At 40.6% G+C, this 7,072-nt stretch overlaps 1 pseudogene across 1 annotated transcript; it reads right to left on the bottom strand.

Annotated features, from left to right (window-relative positions):
• Positions 1–1,148: 1,148 nt before the first annotated feature.
• Positions 1,149–2,318, bottom strand: LOC309821089 (large ribosomal subunit protein uL30-like; annotated as a pseudogene). The gene is made up of 2 exons: positions 2,254–2,318; positions 1,149–1,822 (listed from the first exon to the last, which is right to left on the bottom strand). The product of its transcript is annotated as a large ribosomal subunit protein uL30-like (transcript).
• Positions 2,319–7,072: the final 4,754 nt, after the last annotated feature.

Below are 7,072 nucleotides of genomic sequence, written 5' to 3'. Positions count from 1 at the left end.
TCTCTGACTTATTTCACTTAGCGTAATACTTTTCAAGTCCATACATGCTGCTGCAAATGACATTTCATTCTTTTTAATGGCTGAGTAGTATTCCATTACATATTCTACATCTTCTTTATCCATTCATCTATTAATGGACACTTAGATTTCTTCTATATCTTCTAACTTTGGGTTTTGTGTTTTCTTTTTTCTGGTTCCTTTAGTTGTGAGGTTAGGTTGTTTACTTGAGATTTCTTAGGCTTATATTTCTATACACTTCCCTCTTAGAACTGCTTTTGCTGCTTCCCATGGATTTGGATCTTTGTGCTTCCATTTTCATTTGTCTCCAGGTATTTTTAAATTTCTTTTTAAATTTCTTCAGTAATCCATTGGTTGTTTAGTAGCATATTGTTTAGCTCCATGTGTTTGTGTTTTTTGCAGTTTTTTCATTGTAGTTGATTTCTAGTCTCATAGACTTGTGGTCAGAAAAGATACTTGATATAACTTCAGTTTTCTTAAATTTAGTGAGAGTTTGTTTTGTTGCCTAACATGTAATCTATCCTGGAGAATGTTCCATGTGCACTTGAAATGAATGTGTACTCTACTGCTTTTTGATAGAATGGTCTATATATGTGTATAAAATCCATTTGGTCTAATGTGTTATTTGAGGCCAGTGTTTCTTTATTAATTTTCTATCTGGATGATTTGTCCATTGATTTAAGTGGGGCTGTTAAAGGCCCTTACTATTATTGTGTTGCTGTCAATTTCTCCCTTTGTGTCTGTTAATATATGCTTTATGTATTTAGGTGCTCTTATGTTGAGTGCATGCATATTTTAAATTGTTATGTTTTCTTCTTGGATTGATCACTTGATTATTAGGTAATATCCTTCTTTATCTCTTGTTACAGTCTTTGTTGTAAAGTCATTTTGTCTAATATAAATATTGCTACCCTGGCTTTCTTTTCATTTTCATTTGCATGGAATACCTTTTCCATCCACTACTTTCAGCCTGTGTGTATTTTTAGATGTGAAGTGAGTCTCTTGTAGGCAGCATATATATGGATCATGTTTTTGTATCCATTCAGCCACTCTGTGAAATTTTTTTTCAATTTGAAAACAGTCACTGTTTATTAACTGACTAGATTACAAAAATAATCATGGTAGATACCTTAGTTCATCCTTCTAATAAACCTGTTGATCTGGTCTTTCCTGTTGCCAGCATCTCCACCTTCTACAAAATGGGTAGTCTTTTTCTTCATTCTGCCTCATGGAGAAGACAATTTGAAGGGCCACAGAAGTTGTTTACTTCTTTGAAAAGTTTTCCAACAGTATAGATCTCATGAATCAGATCCTCCATGCAGATGATGCCATGTTTGCCAAGAGATCAAGCAATCAACACATTATACATCAGGGCAATTTGCTTCTTGTTGATTTTACCAAAACCATGCTTGTAGATCAATTCATTTACTGACTTCGGTTTTGTGTACCCCCATGCAATGTATGGTTCCACAATTCTCAGCATGTTAATTGAAACCTTGTTGAGCTTTACAAAGGTGCCATTGAAGATCTGACAGAGGTGAAAGAGCTGCAACACCTTTCAAACCTTTGGGCTCACACCATTGATACCTCTGATACTGATGACAAATGCCAATTTTGATTCTGTGGGTACCTGGAAGTTGCCGGCTTTTCTTGCCATCCTAGCCATTCAAATTTCAGTCTGCCTGTATTCCTTGTGATAGTGCTTAGCTTTTTCATAGATAAGCTTCCTCCTTGCCTTTCAAAACATCTTTTGGGCAGATTTCTTTCTTAGGCTCTTGATCTTAAGCTCTGTGAAATTCTTTCACTTTTTCTTTTTTTAAAAAAAATATTTATTCATGTATTCATTCATTTATTTATTTATTCATTTATTTATTTATTTATTTGGCTGGATCGGGTCTTAGTTGCAGCATGTGGGATCTCCATTGCGGCATGTGGGATCTTTCATTGTGGCGCACAGCCTTCTCTCTAGTTGTGGCACATGGGCTCCAGAGTGCCCAGGCTCAGTAGTTGCAGTATGCAGGCTCTCTAGTTGTGGCATGCGGGCTCCAGAGCACATGGGCTCAGTAGTTGCAACACATGGGCTCTCTAGTTGTGGTGCACAGGCTGTAGAGTGTGCAGGCTTAGTTGCCCTGTGGCATGTACGATCTTAGTTCCCCAACCAGGGATTGAACCTGTGTCCCCTGCATTGGAAGGCATTCTTAACCACTGGACCACCAGGGAAGTCCCATCTTTCACTTTTTCTTAAGGGTTTCTGGCACAGCAGAAACCTTCTTTTTCTTCTCTTCTGCACCCTCCATGGTTCCAGCCAGGAAAGAGCACCGTATGACTTTTGATTGGAGTGTCTAGTCCATTTACATTTAAAGTAATTATTGATAAGTATGTACTTATTGCCAATTTGTTAATTATTTGGGGGTTGTCTTGTAGTTCTTTCTGTTCCTTTCTTCTTCTTTTGTTCTCTTCCCTTCTGATTTGATGACTATCTTTAGATTATGTTTGGATTATTTTCTCTTTTTTGTGTGTATATCTTTTATAGATTTTTGGTTTGTAGTTACCATAAGGTTTATATATAGCAATCTCTCTGTATATATGTATATATATATGTGTGTGTGTGTGTGTGTGTGATTATTTTAAGTTGATTGTCTCTTAATTTCAAACTCATTTCAACAAACCTACATTTTTACTCCCCTCACCCATGATTGCTGTTTTTGACATCATATTTTATACATTTGTGTTTTGTGTATCCCTTAACTACTCATTGCAGCTATAGATGATTTTACTACCTTTGTCTTTTAACCTTCCTACTAACTTTATATGTGGTTGATTTACTACCTTTACTGTACATTTGCCTTTACTGATGAGCTTTTTCCTTTTGTAATTTTCACATTTGTAGTTGTGTCCTTTCCTTTTTCACTTACAAAAGTTCCTGTAATATTTCTTATAAAGCTGATTTGGTGGTGCTGAACTCTTAAATTTTGCTTGTCTGTAAAACTTTTGATCTCTCCATCAAATCTGAATGAAAGCCTTTCCAGATAGAGTATTCTTGGTTTTAGATTTTTCCCTTTCATTGCTTTAAATATATTGTGCCATCCACTTCTAGCCTTCAGAGTTTCTGCTGAAAAGTCAGATCATAGCCTTATGAGAGTTCCCTTGTATGTAATTTGTTGCTTTTCCTTGCTGTTTTTAATATCCTCTCTTTAACTTTTGCCACTTTAATTACAGTATGTCTTGGTTTGGTCCTCTTTGGGTTGATCCTGTGTGGGACTCTCTGTGCTTCCTGGACCTGGATATCTGTTTTCTTTCGTAGGTTAGGGAAGTTTTCAGCTATTATGTTCAAATATGTTCTCTGCCCCTTTCTTTCTCTCTTCTGGGATCCCTATAATGTGAATGTTAGTATGCTTGATGTCCCAGAGATTTCTTAAACTGTCCTAATTTCTTTTTGTTGTTTTTTTCTTTTTTTCTGTTCAGCTTCAGTGATTTCTACTACTCTGCCTTCCAGCTTAATGATCCATTCTTATTCCTCTGTATCTTATAATCTATATTGATTCCTTCTAGTGTAGTTTTTCATTTCAATTTTGTATTCTGCAGCTCTTTTTGCTTCTTCTTTATATTTTCTAACTTTTTGTTAAACTTCTCACTGTATTCATTCTTCTCTGAGTCTCTGATAATCTTTATAATCATTACCATCTCCATTTTATGTAGTTCTTCTGGGGGTTTGTCTTATTCCTTCCTTTGAAATATGTTCCTCTGTCATCTCTTTTTACCTAATTTGCTGACTTTATTCCTATGTATCTCGTAGGTTGGTTACATTTCCCAACTTGGAGAAGTGGCCTTTTGTAGGAGACATCCTATGCATCTTAGCAGTCATCAGAGCTATATTCTCTAGTGGTACTCCCTATTTGGAATGTGTGGGTCCCTCTGTTGTGGCTGGCTGACTACTGTTTGCAGTCTGGTAGGCATGGCTGGCCCCTGGTCCAGTTGGTAGCCAGCCCTGCCTTGTGCAGAGGCTACTGGCCACTGGTTGGCAGGGCTGGGTCATGAGGTAGCTGGCTATGGAACCCTGGGGGAACCCAGGACTAGTGCTGGCCCACTGGTAGGCAGAATCAGGTTCTGGGGTGGGTGGTTGTGAGGCCAGGATTCCCAGATCTAGTGTCGGCCTGCTGGTGCATGGGGTCAATTCCTAATATGACTAGCTACAGGTTCTAGCGTGTCCCAAAGCTGGTACTGGCCCATTGGTAAATAGGGCGGGATCCTAGGCAGCTGGCTGAGGGGTCAAAGGTATCTCAGAGCTAGTGTTGGCCTGCTGTTTGGTAGGGCCAGGACCCATGGCATCCTGGGTCTGGTGCCAGCTTGCTGGTGGGTTGGCTGGGTCCTGACAAGGGAGGGTGAAGGGCTGTGGTTGTCCTGGGGTTGCTGTCTACCTGCTGATGGGTGGTGTCAGGGCCCAGGAGATCCTGGGCCTGGTACCTGCCCACCAATGGGTGAAGCCAAGTCCTGGTGTTAGTGCCAGCCCACTGGCAGGCAGAGCTGGATTCTAGGGTCTCTGGCTGCAGGCCCTGGGTGTCCTAGAGCTGGTGTTGGCCCTCTTGTGGGTGAGACCTATTCCTGACGTGGCTGGCTGCAGGATGCAGGGTGTTCCAAAGCTTGTGTCAGCCTGTTAGCGGTTGAGGCTGAATCCTGGGATGGCTGGCTGAGGGGTCCAAGGTATCTCAGAGTTGGTGTTGGCCTGATGGTGAGCAGGACTGGAGCCTAGGTGGTCCCAGGGTTGATGCCACCCTGCTGGTGGTTGGGCTGAGTCCTGTCATGACAGGCTGTGGGGTTGCAGTTGTCCTGGTGTCCACCTGCTCATTGGTGGGGCTGGGGCCCAGGGGGTCCTAGGGCTAATTTCTATCCACTGGTGGGTGAGGCTGGTCCTGAGGCTAGTGCCAGCTCGCTGGTGGATATGGCCAGGGAGCAGGGGGTCCTAGGGGTGGTGCCTGCCCACTGGTGGGCAGAGCTGGGTCCTGAGGTCTCTGGCTGCAGGGCCCTGGGGGTTCTGGGGCTAGTGCTGTTGCACTGGTATGTGCTGCTGGGTCTTGGTCCCTATGGTGAACAGGGCTATGTCCTGGGGCAGCTGTGGGCTCAGGGGGTCTTAAGGCAGAAGGCCTGTTGGTAGATGGTGCTGTGTTTCTAGCTGCTTGGCCTGAGGCATCTGAGTACTGGTGCCAACAGGCTGGTGGGCAGAGTTGGGTCCTAGTATTAACCTAGAGGGAGGATTCCAAAATGACGCTTACCAGCAAGAGAGTCCACATGGTGGAACAAGCTCCCAAAAATAGCTGCCACCGGTGTCATGTCCCCAAGGTGAGCTCCAGTTGCCTCCTGCCTGTCTGGAAGGCTCTCCATGATGAAAAGGTAGGTCTGACCCAGGATCCTTTCAAATTACTGCTTCTACCTTGGATCCTGGAGCACGTGAGATTTCTCTATTTCCCACAGCCCTCTATGTCTCCAAAAGTAAGTCCATCTGGCCTTCAAAGCCAAACGTTCTGGGGGCTTGTCGTCCTGGTGAAGCACCCCTGGGCTGCAGAGACCCATTGCTCCTTGGGGAAAACATCTGCAGTTTTGATTGTCCTCCTGTTTGTGTATCGCCCACTCGAGGGTATGGGTCTTAACCCCTACCTGTCTCATCATTGTGTTTCCTTCTTTATATCTTTAGTTGTATAATAGAAGATCTTTTCTGCTAGATTCCAGTATCATTCATCAACAGTTGCTCTGTAAATAGTTGTAATTTTGGTGTGACTATGAGAGGAGGTGAGCTCAAGGTCTTCCTGCTCTGCCATCTTGCCAGGCACCTATGAGACTATTTTAAATTTGTATTTAAAGCTTTTATTATAATCTTTATTTAAAGATAAATTCTTACCAATAACATTCCCTTTGCTGTATTTCACTTTCCTATAAAATAATCTGGTCTCACTTTGTGGTTTTGGTCCATCTTTTGATATAGCGACAATGTTAAGATAGAGTCAAGTTTTAAGGATGCAAAAAATTAAGAAATAACTTGAACAGTACTTCATAAACCTAAGAAGTTGATGACTCACTAGCTATTTGCAGAACAATTTTGTTTTAAAGAAGAAAGGAAGAACCTCCCTCCGGAGTTCCAAGTTCCTGATGCATATCTATAAAGTAAAAGTTGCTTTTGTAGATAGTAGGCTGAGAAATAATTTCCGGGCAGCCAAGTGCTATAACCCACAACGGTACATCTTTGTCAAAGAATGAAAATTCTATCTATAAGAAAAATTATTATAGCTATTGTGTGTTTTGTCCACAAGAGAAAATAAAGTTATAGAACCTCAAGTCATAAATACATGGATCATAGCTTGTGAGCTTTGTAACGTTTTATCAGCTATAAAAGAAGTCTAGTGAAGCTAAACATGTGTTTTTTGGTTACTCTTTTATGGTATCCTCAAACTATTATCTGTCAGTAGCCAAACAAAACTATTCATGCTAACCAGCAGTGAGAATGTTCAACTTGTTTATCAAGAGAGAAATATTTTATTGCTTATGTTTTCCACACTGAATCCAACTGATAAGCTTTAAAAGACGAAATCCACTCATGCTAAGAATATGATAGAAATTATCTTTAGGCTTAAAGTTCCTTCTTGGTAGAGGCATAAAGAATAAAATTTTCAAAATGTATCTTTTACATTATGCTAGGGTTTGCATTTCTATACATTTAGCAAATAAAGAAAAGTCAAAAAAGTTTTCAAACTGTGTTGATGGATAAAAACAAATAATGTATATCCCTGTCATTTTTATTTGGCTATAGGGCTACTACCCTCACAAGTCTGACTTAAACTATAATCACAGCTTTGCCCCTAACCCACCGTGTATCTTTTGGGTAGTCACTTCATATCTCTGTTTCTTCCATGTATATCTGACAAGATGAAGGAATTAAAGTAGACAATAAATAAAGGTCTTCTTAAAAACATATATATTTTAAAGTTAAGGTCAGATGGTTTCTGATTCCACATTCAGGCTTATGAATATCCTGTACATTATAAATGATTCCTAGTTAGGATAC

The sequence above is a fragment of the Grampus griseus genome (assembly GCF_964374135.1).
Source record: "Grampus griseus genome assembly, chromosome: 3".
In the NCBI taxonomy this organism is placed as follows: domain Eukaryota; kingdom Metazoa; phylum Chordata; class Mammalia; order Artiodactyla; family Delphinidae; genus Grampus; species Grampus griseus.
This window is presented reverse-complemented; position numbering and strand designations above follow the sequence as displayed.